The sequence below is a fragment of the Phyllostomus discolor genome, chromosome 3 (assembly GCF_004126475.2).
Source record: "Phyllostomus discolor isolate MPI-MPIP mPhyDis1 chromosome 3, mPhyDis1.pri.v3, whole genome shotgun sequence".
Taxonomy (NCBI): Eukaryota; Metazoa; Chordata; class Mammalia; order Chiroptera; family Phyllostomidae; genus Phyllostomus; species Phyllostomus discolor.
The window spans coordinates 74,821,628-74,841,782 of NC_040905.2; positions in this window are offsets into that span (position 1 = coordinate 74,821,628).

A 20,155-nucleotide genomic window follows, 5' to 3' on the forward strand; every position below is an offset into this window, starting at 1 on the left:
TCCACTGTACCCAGTGTTAAGGAGACAGAGCAGTAAGGTGAAAGGAACCTGGGACTCTGATGATTGTGGAATTACCACACCAGCCCTGGACCACTTAAGGCTCAAGTCTGATTTCTCCACTACAGAAGCTCAGCCAGAACCATGACTAAAACCCCATCTTTATGTCATTTGACAGTGCTGGGAGCTGCTCATTTTTCCAATAAACGTCTACGGTCTCTCCTTCATGACAAATTCCCTATCTCTCTATTTATCATATCTGTTCTCCTTTCACTTCTCTAACTCCTCCCCATGTAGTAGCTTTCCTGGGTTCTCTTTGTCTTTCTCCCTCCTCTGGTGGGGATGATTCAAAATTCTGTTCCACACTTCCTCCATTGATGGACTCACAGTTTTATTCACTGCAGAAGGCTTCCAATTTTATATTTTAGCCCGATCTCTGGCTAGACTCATATTTTCAGATGCCTGTAGCATATTTCCATTTATGTCTCCAGCTATCATTTCCAAGTCAACATGTCCTAAACTGAGCTTGTCATCTTCTTTCCTTCACCCACATGATTCTATTTCCCAGGCCTGTTTTTCTTTCCCAGGCAGCAGCACTTTTTTCTACTTGGTCAGCCCCCAAATCTTGTGATTAACTTAAACTGCTCTCCTCCTCCTTCATCCCTTATGTCTAACCTATTCTTAAGCCTAGTTGCTTTGGTTTGTCTCAAGTAACTTTTATGCTTGTTTTTCCATCATTGTTGCCTCTGTTCAGTTCAGCCTTCTCAGTTGGGGCCCTTACTTCCATCCTCATCCTTTCCTACCTTCTCTTGAATTTGTGACACCGTGAACAATTTCCTAAATCACCACTTTTCCCTTTTCCTCCTTAAGAACTGAAGATAAAGGATGTCTAGGCTTTGTCACATAAGCCCCAAACCTGTCCCCCAACAAAGCATATGACACAGTAAAAAGAAGAGGTTGTGACAACAGGGTGTGAATTACTAACCTATTGATCACTAGGCGTGTGACTTGAGCAAATTTCTTTACTATAGGAAGCTTCCATAGTCACCAGTATGAAACAGAGATGTTAAAAAGTCTTGTCTGGAGGTTGTAGTGAGACCCTGGTGGGGTAAGCGATCCTTACTGTGGTGTCTGACACATGCAAGGTGTCAGGAAATGTCAAGTCCCTTCTAAGCCACTGCAGCCCAGTGCTGCTCTACCCAGCAAGGCAAAGTGCCACTTTTTTCTGCCTCAGTCAGGCTGACTGTGCTCAGTTCCACCTCTGCCCACATCTTCCTTTTTTATTCAACAGATATTGAGAGCACTTTATGTCCCAGGCAATGTTTCAGCCACTTACTTAAATCTTGCTTCTCCTGTGGGATGGGATGTGGTCAAACTCCATGAAGCTTTCTGCAGGCACTCTTGTGTCACCAGGAGAATGTTCCTCTCTCTGAACTACTATTGTCTTACCCCTAGAGCACCTGGTTATTGTAAGTTCCTTGCCAGCCATCATTTCCTCACATAAATATGGTTGGAGACTTAAGCACCACTTTCTCAGCCTGCCTCTGTACACAATTTGTGGCCAAGACTTCACATCCTGCAAGATACAAATCCTTTCCTCAGGATTTCATCTTTGGAGAAGCTAGGTGGTCTGCTGATGAGCTCTGAGTCGGGAAACAGCAGTTGCAGAAATCACCTGGGGATGGGCCATCACCAGGAAGGCTTTTCCTCCAAGTGCTTGGTGGAAGGAGGCAGAGAGTGGGGAATGAGGCAGTGTTGTGTAATTCTTCTCCTTCATACGTGTAATCTGTTTTTCTGTATCTCTTGTTGCCAAGCCAAAACCCCATGGGACGCTTTCTCAAAATTTTATGCTGCTGCCCCAGAACCTCCACTGCATGGCAGGCTTTTCCACGGCCTCCTACCTGGGGGACATCAAGAACACTAGCAAAGCCTGGAGATGTGCAGGGCCTCAGACCAACAGTCACCCTGGCTTATCCCCACTTCCTGCAAGAATCTGAACATACCTCAGTCCAAATGAAGAGACATTTATGAAGTGCCTGTTATGAGCAAAGTGTGTTCTCAAGGTCATTTAGAGTTGAGAATCTGGTTCCATCCTACCATTCACTTCGGGGCCTCGAGCAAGCCATTTCCATTTTGGGTGGTCATATTTATTTTGTAATAAATCAGGAGATTCTTCTTTGTAGTACAATGTTCTTTGATGCAATACAGAACCATTGTTTTTGGATCGTACCAGCAGGACAATATTACATTACAACCCTGGACTCAGATCACGAAGGTTCAGATATTGGCTCCACTTCTTCAGTCCGTGTATGCCCCTGAGCAAATCACTAGATGTCTCAGTGTTTAGACCTCCCATTGTAAAGTAGAAATTGGAAGAGTGCCTTCCTGACAGGTTTGTAGTGAGCTTGAAAGTACGTACAAAGAGCTTAGTGCAGTATGAGGGAACTCTTGGGTGATGGAAGCCTTTTGTATCTTGATTGGGGTGGTGATTATACTACTGCACATATTTGTAAAATCCATGAAACTATACACCTGAAAAAGGTTAATTTACCTCAAAAATCCTAATTTAAAAAATAAAGGTCTACTGTATGATTCTAATGATAGAATGATTCTGGAAAAGGCAAAACTATAGAGACACTGAGAGATCACTGATTGGTAGGAGTTTGCATGGGGGAAGGCCAGGATGAGTAGGTGGAGCACAGGGGATATTTAAAGTAGAGAAACTACCTGTTGACACTTAAATGGTGGCTACATATCATTACAATGTCAAAATCATAGAATATACAACACAAAGAGTGAACCCTAATGTAAACTGTGGACTTCAGTTAATAAGATGCACCAATTTGGCTCATCAATTGCAACAAGTGTAGCACTAAATGCAAGAGGTTAAAATACAGGAATATGGGAAATCTTTGCACTTTCCACTCAAACTCTCTATAAATCTAAAACTGCCCTAAAAATAAAATCTCTTATTTTTTAAATGCTCATTGCAGCATTATTTATAATCACCAGGATATGGAAGGAGCTGAAGTGTTCATCAGTAGATGAGTGGATAGAACAGCTATGAGACATTCACACAATAGAATACTTCTTGGCCAAAAGAAAGATAGAAAGAAAGAAAGAGAAAGAAAGAAAGAAAGAAAGAAAGAAAGAAAGAAAGAAAGAAAGAAAGAAAGAAAGAAAGAAAGAAAGAAAGGATTTTACCCTTCTCAACAGTATGGATGGACCTGGAGAACATTACGCTAAGTGAAATAAGCCAGTCAGAGAAAGACAAATACCATATGATCTCATATGTGAAATCTAAGGAACAAACTGAACTAAGCAAAATAGAGACAGACTCATAGATAGAGAGATGATGACAGCTGAGTGGGGAGTGGGGAGGGGATGGAAAGATGGAGCAAAAAGGAAAAAGGACTCATGGGCATGGACAACAGTGTGGTGATCGCGGGGGATGGGGATATAAGGGGACTACATGGTAATGGAAAACATGCAATAAAAATTTTTTCAAAAGCACTAAGTACATTTGTTTATTTATTTTTAAATATGTTAGATACCTAGGCCTGGACTGCATCTTTGCAGGGGAAGAGTGGCGCCTCCCAGTACAGACTTCCCATATACTGATTTCTTAAAGTTGAACATAAGCTCGTATATGCCTCTTCTCTGAGTATACCCCCGAGGCCTGAACTGCATGTGGAAGCCACTCTTTTCTCCTGATCTGCTCTCATTCTCCATGATTCAGCCACAGATGCTCTTTCTCGCTACATGATTGTGTCTGCTGTTATACCAAGGCCCTGAAGACATGGAGCAGCCAATTAAATATCCTCACTTTTCAGTGCCCTTGGGAAAGCCACAGAGGAAACAGACTGTGTTTATATCTCACACCTCTGGGGAGGCTGCATAAGCTGAAAGCAATGTAGGATTTTTCCTTCTCTTTACTCTCAAAGAAGAATTAAAAACAAAAATCCAAGCCACACAGCCACCCAAAGCAAACAAAAAATAATAGTTTCAAATATCGAAACACTCTCCTTCCTAATGAATATGCATGTGAGAGAACTGTCATAAAGTCTGTAAAAAATCTGGTCAAATACTGTTTCATTTGAGGGGCTCAGCAGCTCTCAGCACTCAGGGATATTAGGGCACAGACACCAAGTTCACCCAGGATGGGACCAACATCCCCCTGGCTGTGTCAGGCAGCACCTTGCTGGGTCACCTGCCAATGGTGGGCTGGTTGGCGAGCTCATGGTGAGGGGGGTGAGCACTCCTGTGATGAGGAGGCTGGGATCCTAGGCTCACTGTGAGGAGGACTCTGAAGTAGGGGCGGGGGCGTCAAAGACATGCTACAGCATCTCCCTGACCTTCACTTTCTTCATCGGTGAGATTTGCGGTTCACCTAGAAAATCTCTAGGGTCCCTTCCAGCCACAACACCCTGTGATTCTAAATGCCTGCTGGGGTTTTTTTCCAGAGCTAAAATACTACATTAAAAAATACTTTTAATCAATTGATTAATTTATATGTCTATCCATCCATCAATTTCTATTTATTCTTAATTGTATAAGTAAAGCAGGAAAATGAAAATGGATAGAACATGAAAAATAATAAAACACTTTACACATAAGGCCAAAACTCCTCTGATTACCATCTCTATTACCTTCCTTTCTACCCCTTCCCAGAAATGACCACTGTTAATATTCCACAAGTATCCCTTCAGATCTTTTTGCACTATACAGGTGTTCAGAGAAAGCAGGCAGCATGGCTTTTGGGTGTTTTTACATAAATGGTATCATACCACTTGCTTCATTCTGCAACTTGCTTTATCACTCCATAATAGATCTTAAATATCTCTCCATAATATGCCTCATTCTTTTTTTAACAGCTGTGTGTTATTACTCCACAGTAAGGGAATTGTTGTTTATTCATGGACACTTAGGTGTTAATACAAACAATGGTACAAGCAATGCCTCATGGTAAATGAGTGAGTGCATTTCTCTAAGGTAGACATTAAGTAAAATTGCTAAATGAGTTAATTAGCATTGATTCAATAAATTGTTCCAGTGTGCCTATGCCAAATTATACACCTATACAGAGTACATTTCCACAGGGTCATATGGGATAATGGTTAAAAGCACAGGATCTGGACTCAGACAGATAGCTCTGGGGCCCTGGTCAAGATATTTTCTCTGTGCCTCAGTTTCCATGCACATAAAGTAGGAATAAAACATCTCTGCTTGACAAGTTGCTCTGAGATTTACCAGCAGCATTGCTGGCACATAGGAGCCATGTGCACGTCAGGGTCACTCACCATTTTTATGATCTTTGGTCCAGGAGCTTCAGGCTGCCTAACCAAACGGGTCTGGCATCCCACCTCCCAAATCACTCCATGAGTCAGAACTTTTCCAGACCCAGAGGTTAACCGCCTGCTGGGCTCATTTAACTCACACTTCTGAGTCCTTCTCTGAAGTGAGGCCAGCAGGGCCTTGACTGACAGGCTGCCAGCGCCTGTTTGTACAACAGTCTTTGCTAATGTAAATAGCTAAATGCAAACTGCATCATCTAAGAGCCTTCAGGGGAATTGAGGACATTCTTGAAGGATGCTGATTTCATTAATATTTCAGAAGCAAAACACCTCAGACACAGGCCACCCCGACCTGGCATGCATGGCCATCCCTCAGCATTGCAGAACAAGGGCAAATCCCATGGGGCCTCTCCTCCCCAGAGTGCTTGTATGCAGGTGAAATCAGGTTAAAATGAACACCAAAGACAGCTTAGAGGGGAAGAGAAAGGTGAAATAAAAGCTATTTGGAGCTGTAAGGTTGTTTGTGAAAAGATGAAAGTCCTGTTTTGCTCAGTTTGCTCTGTGTTATTGGCAAAGAACTGAGCAAGAAGAGACTACATTGTGAGCCCACTTTGGTGAATTCGCTGAGTGCCAGCTGGAGAGGTCTCACTCTGTCTTGTCCCTCCCTGTCCTGCTAGTTGTATGACAGTCCACCTGTTACTGAGGTGAGGAAGGAGTGGGAGCGAGGTGGGCAATCTGGGATGCTTGTTTCCACTTAGGGTGCTGTCTGCCCACACAGATGATCCTCCCTAGAGGGTCATTGAATCTAGCTGTGGCATCCCTGTCTTCAAGGAGATATAAAATAGGAACACAGATCTTTTGTAACCAGATCTCTACAGAAAAGGATGCTGATGCTCAGAGAGTCACACAGACAGAGCTACCATAGGCCCCACATGTCTTGTTTTGCAGCCAACTGAACAAGCAAACTCATATCCTTATACTAAAACCCCTAAGACATGAACTCTTTCTCAGACAGCTGCCTTGGACTTTGGTCCTCTGTATAAACAGCTGTGTTTGAAGCAGTATGGTGGGTGATTAAGAACAAAGGTTGGGACTCTCACCAACCTCAGTCTGAATTCCAGAGCTGTGCTCCCAACTGCCCTCCACACTGCCTTTGCTAAAAGGAGCACAGTCCACCCTCACTCAACTGCTGGACAGTGCCTACTGGGACCCAAGTACTCGCCATATTGGTCGTCAAGGCACTCAAATTTACCCATTTTCTAATGTAAAAATGGAAAAATGGATTCACATCCAGAGTTAGTGAAAGAACATTTAAACTTGAGTCTTTGTCTTCTTTCCAGCTTCCCTCTGACAAAAAGAAATGCTATGGTATGCGGTTTGGTTGATTGATTTTATTCATACTTTCAACATATAGTTATTAATTTCTCTGTGCTACATTGTTTTGTAAGTTTAATATCAGCTTTGGTACTTGTTAATTTTAAGTTGTTTTTGTTTCTGTGTATTTCAACATAGTCTCTTTGTAATTTTACCTCAAGTGTTTCTGTTTATAGAAACATGCTAGTTAAATATTGCTGCGTGATGACAATACACAGCTGAACAGGAAATTTCTGCAGAATTCAAAGCGCATGTGCTGGAAGCTGGCCTGCATGTCTCCCTGGAAAGCAGGGTTGAGAGTGCCAAGAATAAGCGTGGGAGTCTTTAAATGAAAATGACCAAGTGTTTGTCACCCCCTCATTGTGGTCACTACATCCAGAAGTTTATCTGGGTGGGAACTGGGCCAGGCACTGTAACCATGGAAGGCAGAGCTGTGTGGTGCTGTGTGGCTTCATGGTAAGCATAAAGTGGCCCTCATTATCGACAAGAGAGCAGAACCCAGAAGCCAAACAGTTCTGCATCTGCATGGTGGTTCTCCCCTCTGTACAACAGGGCTTAAAATTAGAACATAATATAGCGCTTAGTGGACAATGGAACATTCTGAATAAATACTCTCAGAATCAAACTCAAGTAGCTTCCTATGTTTTGGTTTTACTGTCCCACTCAACTGTAATCCTCTTGAGTGTGTGGATGATGTTATTCTTACATAGCCTCAGCTGTGTATTAGGGTGCTGGGTGTAGAGTAAGGTGAGCGATAGAAAAGATCTAATCACTGAACTGTCTTCCCTGGAACAAAGAGAATTCCTTGAACTGAGTTCTCTCCAACACTCTCTGGAATGTAAACTTCATTCATAGACAGACTTCATCTGTTCTGTTCATCATTAGATCCCCAGCTTCTAGAAAAGTAAGTGGAACATAGTAAAACTCAGGGAAATAGTTGTTGAATGGAAGAATAAATGAACGCATGTACTATTTTTGACATTTTTATTGTCTTCTGAATGGTAGCAGAAAGGAATGAGTAGCTAGCTGCCTGCCTTCTTCCAGCAAATAAAAGCAACAGGAAGTGGCAGTTCTTTCAAATACCAAGCCTGGAATCAACATAAAGAACAAGAAAAAATGACCCATATGATCCTCTACTATTTGAATCCACTTTAGAACCCAAACATTCACCTTCAGGCTTCAGCACATAACAGTAGAAAATGTCTTAGAACAACAGCTCTCAGAGAAGGTCCCCAGAAACAGCAGCAGCACTCAGAACTCAGGGAACAAAGTTTTCAGGCTTTACACCAGACCTACTAAATCAGAGTCACTGGAGGTGGACCAGCAGTCTGTGTTGTAACAAGCCCTCCAGGTGCCTCTGGTGCAAGCTACAGTATGAGAACCACCACTCTGGAGGGCCACAGTCCTTGTTTCTGCACCCCCACCCCACCACACACACCCTCCAATACCCCAGGAAGGTTCCATTATTTATTTTGTTTTATTTTATTTATTTTATCTATTCTATTCTATTCCATTCTATTCTATTCTATCCCCTTTGTCTACTTAGGTAATCTTGGCTTTCCACAGCCCAGGTCTGTCTCACCAAGTCCAGATCTCCAGATCTAGTCTCAGAAGTCCTGGGAGCCCCTGTGTCCAGCTTTTGCCTGAGAGGGGTTGGGAAACTCTTATGAAGGAACTCTAGATAAATAGCTTTAGCAAAGATTTATGTCTTTGGGAGCTAGGAGTAGCTTGGGCAATCATAAGGTTTACATCATTCATTTTTCATGTTAGGAAAATGGATCTCAAAGAGACTAACTTAGCCAAGACCAGATACAGTGAAAAGACTAAAACTGAATGTGGTCACTTATAAACTAGCTTTCTCCACCATTACTGCAAAATGCCTTACACTTAACACTTATGATGTATACTTCTGGAGCATCCAACATCAACAAGAGCACATGGAACATTCTGATGTCACAGAGATGCTCACAAAAACCATATTCATTCCCACTTGCCACCAAGAAAGTAGTAGCAAAGTGAAAGGCCACATCTGGATGACAAACCAAAGGACTAGTCTAAAAAAATGAATGACTGAATCAGAAGAAAGCTAAGTTTTTCTACCTTCTACTCTGCAGCTCTGAGGTAGATCCTGTCACCCACCTGCCTCTGGTAAGATCCACCATGTGCTGACTTTTAGAATGTGGATTCCTGGGGCTGAAATTTGTGGTTAAAGAGGCCATTCCTAATACTTCAAATTATAGCTTACAGCATGCTAGCTCCCTTATCTCTCACCTACTGAAGAGCCTTTATCTAAGAAGGAGTCATTCTGAGCAAAGATTTTTGTCTTTGGCTGCTAGACACTCAGAATGAGATTCCATAGGATTAGGTAGACGATGGTTCTAGCTACTCAAAGAAAATCCCAGGCACAATTGAAATGTTACAGCAAAAGATACATCCATAGACAGAAAAATGATAAGTTTAGACAGGAGAAATTGCTTTCAGAATGAAATTTTTTGGCAAGAAAAAAAGGCAACCTTTGAGTCAGAGATGAGGGTGTGCTAGGCAGACATGTCCCACCACATCTCCTCTTGCTGTTCAGTGTAAATTGGGAACCTGAACCTCCTTCGAGGCCACGGGGTGACGCCAGGAGGACAGGTCTTAAAAGAGCGATGTCCCCGTGCTCAGGGACCTGCTGCGGGTCTCCCACCAGGCACCGCCTTGCCCCTGCAGGCTCCCTCCCCCCACCCCCCTACCTTACCTGTTGTTGTTTATTTTTCCAAGGACTGAAAGAGGAGGTCAAGCCCGGTCATGATGAGAACAGAATCATGCCAAGAATCTTGCTGAGAAGTCCAAAAATATCTGCCATCCCACAGGCAACTTTATCTGCTGTCTTTTTAAACCAGGTCATCCCACTACTAACAGTGCCCAGTAAGGTTTCTGGGGGCAGCAAACAGAAACCTAAACTAATTCAGGATCAGAGTACAGGTCACGGTGTTCATTCTTATTTTCATTTTTTAAGTTTTTATTTTTTTATTGTTGTCCCATTACAGTTGTCCCAAGTTCTCCCCATTGCTCTCCTCTGCCCGGCCCCAGCTCCCACAGCTACTAGCATTCTTATTTCTCATCAATTTGGCTTTATAGGCACAACAACATTTATTTCAGATTTCAGGTCTTTGGAATAATTTAGAAGTCAGGCAAACACTCTGTGGCCTTAATTGTAACCCTTCCATTACACGCAAGTTGCATAATCATGTTGTAAGTGAAGAACGATGTTGTAATGAAATCCTTCTAGGACTTCCAGGAATAAACTTTCCTGGATGTGGTCCAAGATGAAATCACCTTACACCAAACTCAAGGCTTGTAGCAAGTGTTTCAAGGCACTGGTGTGTGTGTGTGGACTCGGGGAGGAAGGACTCCGCTTGAGTCATCTGCCTCCACGAATGATGCCACTGTCATCTTCAGACTGCACGGGAAATGTTGGTTCTTTTTGCCTGTCTCTTCCCATCATTCATATCTAACATCTTACTAAGCTTATCATGTGTTTCCTTGAAATATTTCTTTCATTTACACCTTACTGTTCCTTCTATTTGCATTTTAATCCTGGGGCCCATCGGTTAGTGCTTGATAACTGCAGAGACCTCTCACCTGGCCTCCCAGAATCCAGTCTCTTCCTCTGCCAGCCTGTTTTAAACTTAGCTTCTGACCCATATCAAAGCAAAATCTCTGTGCCTATTTTCCAGGGCAATATCTACAAAAGTTCATGTTCCATATTTTTTAACTGTATTTCTTATTGTCACCCAACATGTACTAGACATCATTTTAAAAGAACAAAGTAAAAACTAGTTGTGTTAGGAAGGAATGAGATAATTCATATAAAAATACTTCATGTATTCAGAACAATATAAAGAATTAAAGATAAATCAGCCCTGGTTGGCGTAGCTCAGTGGATTGAGCATGGGCTGTGAACCAAAGTGTCACAGGTTTGATTCCCAGCCAGGGTACATGCCTGGGTTGCAGGCCATGACCCCCAGCAACCGCACATTGATGTTTCTCTCTCTATCTCCCTGCCTTGCTTCTTTAAAAATAAATAAATAATTTAAAAAATTAAAAAAGAGATAAATCTTTCAGAAACACTTGGGAAACATTTACAACAAACAGCCCCCCACATACACAGCAAAAACTGCGTGCCCTGGAGGCTGGAACGAGGCGGTGTTGGGACACAAGGCTGGGTCTCCTTCTGACCCCAACCCCTGGAAATGACAGAAAATCTCAAAATTCTGAAAACACACAAACAAAAAAATGATGAGGAATTCCGTGGGAGAAACAAATGAGAGAAGAATAATGGAGAAAACCATGGCCTAGAATGCAGTTAGAAGGAAAGAGCTCTAAAATTGGAAAGTGTCGAAGGTACCTGGAGCTCAGAGGCTTCAGGCACAGGGACTGTAGCATCTGCTGTGGTGGTGAGTTTGGGCTCTGCTTCTGGAACCAGCAGAGGTGGTGTCCCTCTCTACCTTCTGCTTGGGTCAAGCAGTCCCTCTCTACCTTCTGCTTGGGGCTGCACGGGCCTTTGACCAGCCTAACACACAGGATGCTCAGGTCCGAAAGGTGTGGCAGTGACTCTAGTGGTTACCGCTACACAAAGGGCACAGGAGTTGCTAAACACAAATAGAAACTAGTGCCACAAACCTAGAAGACTCAATGCAACCATCCTTTTTTTCAATGACGTCTTCCCCTAAATAGTTATGAAAACTAATAATTTTTATATAACTGTGAGAACATGTATATTTATTTACCAATAAAAGGGTATTGAGACACATCATACAGAAAAAAATAATCAACCAAGTGCAATTCTTTGTATAAAACCTCCATTGACAGTGAATTCACATGGAAATTATAAGGTTGGCAAGATGTCTATATTTTGGACAAGATTTAAAACCCCCAGAGGACAGTCAAATTATCCATGCAAACATGCACATTTTTCCAATAGTAGGTAGGCTGACAGGTGATGGTCCATGCTACTATAGAAAACAGATTGTCATTAAAATATTTCCAAGGACCTAGGTCACATGGTAGGGAAGGCAGCTAAGTGAGCGCCTACTTCATTTTGTAAGAAAAGGAAGCTGTAGCTCTCTCCAAGGTGTGAAGGAGGCCACAGCAGGTTCTCAAGGCAGCTTCAATCCCACCGAGGCAAGACTGAAGGACGTGGGGTTCCCTCACTCAAGGTAGAAATATTGGGATGATGGAGGGTGTATGACCATTGCAATTTTAAGAATAAACTTTTAAAAAGTTGGCAGTATTCTAGAAAAATAGGCTATATGAACCATACTGTATCTTTCCATGCATTTATCAATTTTTTTTACCAATCATAGGCCAGGAGAAGGTAAATTTTATTTGTTGGTTTGTCAATTTTTATTACATAACTCCTTGTGCCAGGACCTGTGCTATATTCTGAGAACAGAGTAGTAACCATAACAGACAGTACTTACAATCTACTAAAGAAGACAGACGTGAAATTGCTCTTTGTGCAATTACTTGTTTATAACTGTGGCAGGTGTAACAAGGGAGAGAGTCAAATGGGAACCTGTCATGTCTAAAAACACAAGAGACAACCAGCATAGCTCAGCTTATCCGACACCGAGGAAGGTGACACTGACTAGGTTTGCTAACATAATCATGAGGCTAGATTATTTTGGGCAATAGAAGACATATTAAACACCTTCATATTGGTTCTAAGGACATGGCCATTGAAGGCTTTTAATCAGGGGATGATGTAATCATATTTGCAATTGTAAAAGATCACATTGGCTTCTGGGTGGAAATAGACACAAGGGAGGCAAGAGCAGACCCTAGGGGCCCAGTTAGACAGCTGTGCTAGTATCTGGGTGAGAGTGGCAGGGGTTATAAAATAATGGACGTAGAGATGGAGAAAAGTGAAAAACATAAGAAAGAGTAAGAATTAAAATCAAGGCGATTTGGAGATTGATTAGATGTGGAGAGAGTGAGAGGGAAGATGAATTCCTGACCTCTGTTCTGTGGCAGTGCCACTCACTGGGGCAGATTACACTGGGAGAAAAAGAGGTTTGAGCCCGGTCCTGTGTGTGTGAAATGTGAGGCACCCATAACACATCCCAGTAGACAGGTGGAGGGGGCAGTTAGATGTTGGATACATGGCTTGAAAGTCAGGAAAGAGGTCTGTGCTGAAAGTGACATTTGGAAATTATCTCTTTCCAGATGGTCGAAGACTTACACATAGATGAGTTTGTTTAGAGAGAATATTAGTAGGAAAAAAGAAGGTCTAAGACTAAGCCTTCTAAAATTTGCTAGGAGAAGCATAAGACAATGGCTCTAAGAAATGGTATCCAGAGAAGTGAGAAAGTGAACTATGAGAGTGCAGTGTCATTGAATCAAGAGGATGCGAACATTTCAAGAAACAATCCTAATGAATGTCAAATGGTGATGAGCAGTTGAATAAGATAAAGACCTTATTCCAATTATCTGTTATTGCTACCCAAGATAACTCATATACATGGCCAGCAAGCTGGTGCTAGCTTTTGCCTAGAAACTCAGCTGGGACTGTCACCTGGAATCTTCAGTTTTTCTCCAGGTAGACCAGTCCATGGGGACTGTTTGGGTTTCTTCACACCATGGCAACCTGCTCCAACAACAAGTGTTCTAAGATACAGGCAGTCTCTTACTGTCTGAGCACAAAGAAGGGTGCAGCATCTCTACTATGCTGTTCACCAGGATTCTGGGGAATGAGGTACAGATCACACTTCTTGAAGGAGGATAGTAGAGAAATCCAGCCTTTTTAATCTACCACCGATGTTTGACATCTACAATCCTATTCTTGTAACATGTTTTATAAGCAGGAAAAAATGGAAATAAACTAAATACTCATCATTAGGATCCAGGTTAAGTCAATTAATTTAAATTTATAAAATGAAATACTATGGCACACGGATGACAGTGTGTAACACTGGGAGCTGGACCACATCTTAAATGATGGCCATATTTTAATATAATGTTATGGAAATATTCATAAGATATTATTGAATCAAAAATCAAAGGTTAGAGCAGTGTGTGTAGTATATTCCCATTTGTGTAAAAGGAGGAAAATCAAATATATTGGTATTAACTTGTACATGCATAACTTTAGAACATGTGTTCTCAATGGTGTGATACCATCTCCAAAGAAGTAAAAATTGGTTCTTGAGAGGGGGGGAATTTTTAATCTTTTTGTGTATAAAGCACAATTATACATATAATGCAAAAACAGACATACAATATATCTGTATATTAAAATTTGAGGAGGGGGCCCTGGCTGGTGTGGCTCAGTGGACTGAGTGCCAGCCTGCAAAGCAAGGGATTGCTGGTTAGATTCCCAGTCAGGGCTCATGCCTGGGTTGTGGGCCAGATCCCCATTTGGGGGTGCATAAAAGGCAACCACACATTGGTGTTTCTCTCCATTTCTCCCTCCCTTCTCTTCTAAAAATAAATAAATAAATGAATCTTTAAAAAAATTTAAATAGGTGGAATAATTAAGAAATGTCTTCAAAGGCTCCTTAGTGGAATGATGATTAAAAAATGATTGAGAAACACTGTTCAAGAAGGAAATGAGGAAATGAGTCTAAATGCTTGCCTGAAAGAGTAGAAATTGGTTACTGGAAAAAGGAAGTCATGAGAATGAGAATGTCCAAAGTGTATTTTTTTTAAATATATTAGAACTGTAGGAAGATAATATCCATCAAAATTTAAGTTAAAGATAAAATTGTAAAAGGAGATTATCTATTTTATTTAATAACATGGTATTACTGAACAGGAGATCTTTCAGCATATATTCAATATTGCAGAGTATGTAAATCTTATACTTTAAACTCGTGTCTGGGCAAGAAAACAATTTCACTCAGTTATCATGACTATTCAAAAGGAAAGCTAGTAAAGTATGGGTTATACAAAACTTTAAGTCTCAATTCTTATTATATATCAAGGAAAACAATTTTGAAAGATACATTAGTGCAGGCACCTGCTTTACTCTGGAGGGACAGAGAACGCCTCCCTCTTTCAAGGGTGGGAAGGGCCACTGGAGTTCTCTCAAAGCCAAAGTGCTCCCTCCTTCACACCCCGGGAGTGGCGGGGGTGGTGAAGCAGCTCTAAGATGTAGAGATGTGAATGCATTGTGAACGACACAGTCCTTAGCAACAACAAAAAAGTCCTAGATTTGCAACAATAACAACAAAATTAACATGTATCAACAGAAAAACTTAAACTGCAGAAGAATGCAGCCATGGTAAACACTTGGCAATCTTCTTGTAGTTAGCTAACCCATTCGGAAAACCTACAAATTAAACATGTGCTTTCTGTCATCTCTGCTCCTTGACATTGAAAATCCACAGTAGGGGTGTAGCTCTTTGACTGCTGAATTCACCTGGGAACGAGCCACATTAGACTTGACCCTGGCACGCAGATGGCAGCATGTAACACTGGGAGCTGGACCACATCCTAGAGAGGGAACCCACTTTGCCCAGAGCTGCCAGCAGCAGCCAGTGGCACAGGCCACATGGTGCCATGCTGCCGCCATGGCTGAGATGGGAAAACCTGAAAAGATAAGGAAGAGATTTGGAAGCAGTGAACAGTGATGGCTTAGTCTACTGCCAGCCTTGCAAAACAGTGGCTATTTTGTCATCAGAGTTCTTATTTTCTTCCAGTGATCCCAAATGATATTGAGGCAGCTGACTTAATTGCACAGAAATTCCACAGAGACTACATGGATTCAAGGCACTTTAAAGATAATTTTAAAAGTCCACTTTTAAATCCATCATTTCCCAGATTCACTCCCAGGTCTCATTACGTGCAACTGTGATCATAACTGCCTTTTAGAAAAGATTGTGAATACATGTGGTACAGCCTAAAGCATAAGTTCTGTTCAACAATGCATAAAAGCTAATGCTACAAAGCACCATGGGGATACATAGCCATCCCCTGCCAACTCTTGATGCACTCCATTGCCTTGAAATATAGAGCTCTCTTGTGGGTTTCTCTGTGGACACTCAGCTAGGAGTTGTTAGAAAGAGAAAGGCGGCTTATTCTCACTAACCTATTGTCTTAGTCAGCTCAGGCTCCATAACAAAATGCCATATGCTGGGCGGCTTAAACAACAGGACTTTATTTCCCCCCAGTTCGGGAGGCTAGAAGTCTAAGATCAGGGAGGGGGTTAGAGAGAGAAAAAGAGACATGTCTTTCTCTTCTTCTCAGCCCACCAATCCTATTGGATTGGGACTCCCCCTACCCTCTTATGACCTCACTTAACCTTAATGACCTAAAAACCCTGTCTCCAAATTCATTCACATTGGGGCTTAAGGCTTTAATATATGAATTTGGGGGAAGAAGGGATGTCACAATTTAGTCCATAGCTCCTATAAAAAATAAATAAGAAACATTTAAATGTCATAAAGGAAATTTCAGTTCTAATATTTGGAAAGTTAATAATCATATAAGAGCTTGAGAATGGAGCCATTTATTCACAAAACAAAACACCACATCCCATTAATACTGTATGCCCATTAATGGTGAAGAGGCATGAGGCAGATTTCACAGATATAAAATTCACCATTTTAACCAATATAACCAATGTCAGTGACTTCCAGTCTATCCACAATGTTGTACAACCACCAACACTATCTAATTCCAGAACATTTTTATCACTCCAGGAAGAAACCCCATATCTGTGAAGTTGTCACTCTCCATTCCTCTATCCCCAGCTCCAGGTCCTGGTCTTTTAAAATTCAGAAAAGAACATTATGAAGGTGAACTTGTTCTGGCCACCGGGGGGAAAAAAGTGGTGCTATTTAAAAATTGACTGGTACCACTAACTCAGAGATTGTTTAACACAGAGAATTGAGTCTTTGTGTTATTCCATCATGAAAAGGATTATAGAGCAGAGTCAGAGATCAGAGGATCTCAGTTTCCGGTGTATCTCCAAATATCTTATGCCAGCTAAAAAATTATGGATAGCATGTCCTCATACAGCCCCCTCAACAAAGAAACAGACTTTTTTTGTTCAAATGCACTCAGAAAATTCTAATAAGTTAAACTGTTTGTAGATTTCTTTGCCAGCAAAGAGGATGAATACAGCGCCAGCAGTGAAGTTTGTTTTTTTGTTTTAATTATCCCTGTAGACTACCAGTTGCAAGTGGTGGGTTTTTACAACAAATGGGCCAGAATCACAGATGGGTTTTATTTTTCAAAAACACTAAACCTGCTTGCTTTTTTCTTTTGTTGATTAGGTTCCAGTTAAAGGTGAGATCATATGGTATTTTTCCCTCACCACCTGGCTTATTTCACTTAGCATAATGCTTTCCAGTTCCATCCATGTTGTCACAAAGGGTAGGAGCTCCTTCTTTCTCTCTGCTTCATAGTATTCCATTGTGTAAATGTACCATAGTTTTTTTATCCACTCATTTACTGATGAGCACTTAGGTTGCTTCCAGCACTTGGCTATTGTAAATAATGTTCCTATGAACATTGGGGTACAAATGGTCCATATGTACAATGTAAAAAAAACCCCAACAACATAATATGTGTACATTTTACACAAAATGTTTAGGCCTCTAGCTTCACTTTAAAATATTGGGTCAAGTAGCAACTCTCAGCCTTTACTGGGTAGAGATGGGAGACAACTGCTTTTAGAAGGATCGTGAGTGTCTAGGTTCACTACAGCCCCATTCAGTCCATTTCCCTCATGTGCTAGCTGCTTGGCCCCTGAGGGCACTTGAACTTGCTTCTCATGCTGTAGAACAGACCTTGCAGAGAGACTGCAGGGACATTTTCTTTTCACTGTACTTCAAGCACAAAGCTACCTAGATGGCAGGCAGACGTGAAGTATTATCCAATGTGTTTTTACCACAGTCTTGAACTTTCCACACTTAGATCTAGCATCCTGGAAGTACAAGATTTTTGAGTGGTGGACTAATGATTAAACCTGCCCCCATTCCATTTTTGCTGAGAAAATTACCTTTCATAAATGTATCAGAGAAAATGAAATTTAGATAATATGGTAAATTTATTGTGGTTTCCACCACTCAGAATATCCCACAACAATTTACATAATGGCTCTTAGACCCCAAGCTCTTTCTTAGACAAAAAAGTTTACTCCTAGTCCTTCTTCTTCTCAGTATATCTCCTTACAGAATAGATAAAGCAATATTACACTTCAAAAACAGCATTCAGAAATAATCCATTAACCCATCAGTTCTGGAACATTCAGCTTAACTCTCATTATACTTCTTACTGATAGAGGTCATTTCTATTTGGTTGAGGGGACTTCTTTCTTCCTCTTCCAGGTGTGGAAACCATACCAGGGTTTCACTGGCTATCAGAAATGATGGGGCTTAGAGCAAAGAGTGAGCCTGGGTATGGTCCATCAACTCTCCTCCCATTGACTATGAATCCCACAGCACTTCAGAAGGGCAAGTCATTAGTCTCCAATGAAGTACAATTCCCACACAACAGTTCCAAGAGGGAGATTGGAGTTCTCGGGCCAAGAGTACCAGACCCCTCCATTTCTCAAAGGAAAACAAAGAAACACAATCCACCCCCAACAAGACAAATATCACTCTTTTATTTAAAAAATACTCCCAGTTACAAAACTTGTGGTCTTAACAAGGCTTGTGATACAAGGCTTGTGATACGAAGTACAACAGTCTCTCCAGATTGACTGTTTGTCTTTATAATATTAATCAGATGTGATTGTTTATGTATTCATCATAGAGTACTTACTCTCTGCCAGGCACTATTGTAAGTGTTTACAAATATTAATTCAATTAATCTTCATAAGGAAGAAAATATTATTAAATTCATTTTATAGATGAAGAAACTGAGACACAGAAGTTAAATAACTTTTTCAAAGTCATAAAGCTGACAAGTGGTAGAGCCAGAATGTAAACCCAAGTGTCTGTGCTCTTAACCATTATATTCAGTTTGCTCTCATTCTCTGATAACACCATGGTGACGTACTCTGTATAATGCAAATTACTGAACTCACCACCTTTTCTCAAAACCTACTTGTACTCGTATGTTTCCGATTCTAGTTACCAGTATAACCCATCTAATCTAAGTCAGACACCTGCTTCTTAATTACGTAAAGCTAATCTGTCGCTATCATCTATCAATTCCGCTTCTTGCATCTCTCTCAGTCTGTCCTCTCTTCTCTGTTTCTTCTGCTATGGCCTTGTCAGCCCTCCCTGGGCCCCTGCAATAACCTCCTCCATCATTTTCTGCCACTCTTTTGCATCATTTATCTATCCTTCAATAATTCTTCAATTATTCTTAAATATAACTTAATTATGGTACTCTGGCTGATAAAAATCTATCATGATTTTCCATTTCTATACTAGTGACTCTCAAACTATTTCTCCATGAACCGCCAACCTATTAGTCATTCTAAGGATTTTTAAAAATTAGGTTTTGTGGCTGCCATCCTAACCCTGCTGAATGACAGTTTCTGAAGATGGGGTTTGGGGTCTGACTTTAATAAACTCTTCAGAAGATTTTTATATGCACTAAAGATGGAGAGTCACCGATCTACAGAATAAACTCCAGCTTCCAAGGCAGTGTACAAAGGATTCAGTCCTTGTATATTGTCAGTCTCTTCTGTTGTCCCTCTCTCATCCTGCTCTAGAAACACCTGTGGCCTTCGCCTATCCGCTCTGCCTTGTGAGTTCTGGCCATCGCCTGAGGTGCATCTCCTGTATTGCCTATTCCACGAGGCCTTCCTTGAATCCACCACCCTAAGCAAACTAATCATTTGCTCCTTTCTCCCTTCATGCCGCCCCACAGTGACACCCTCCAGATGGCACTGTAGCTGTTTACCTGCCTGCCTCTTTGCTACTCTGCGAACTCCAAACTCCATGAGGGTAAGTATGTCTTTTTCTTCCACTTCTACCACAGAGCCTGAGCCACAGAGATACTGACCAACATTTAATGAATGAATGCTGTCCAGTTTGCAAAGCTCCGTGAAACAGATAAATCCACACCAGGACAAAGCAGCAACAGTGTGTATCTTTAGAGGTGACCTTTGTGTCAAGAAATGGAGCATCACCACAGACCACATTCCGGTTGTCCTTTACCTGTCTAAAGCCAAGAAGGCCTATAAAACCTTCCCCACTGCCGCACTCAGCATTAGTCAAGGTGAAAATTCTTGGCAAAGCTGTATTTATCACAAGTTCTTTTTCCATGCAGTAAAAATTTCAGACAGAAATGGAAATAATATTTGAAATATAAGTCTGTGCAGTCAGGGTAGAAAGCCTGCTCTTTAGAAACACACTTTGAGCCACCGAAGGAAGGGAGGTTGAAGTTGCGTTAATTAGGCTGCTTTCGTAAACACATGACAGAAACCAAATTGAACTAGTTAAGTGAAAAGAAAAATCTTTGTAATGATGCCAGGGTATTTCACAAAATCCAGGCTTAAGTATGCAGCTGGAGATGTGGGACAGTTTGAAACAGGGACTCAAACA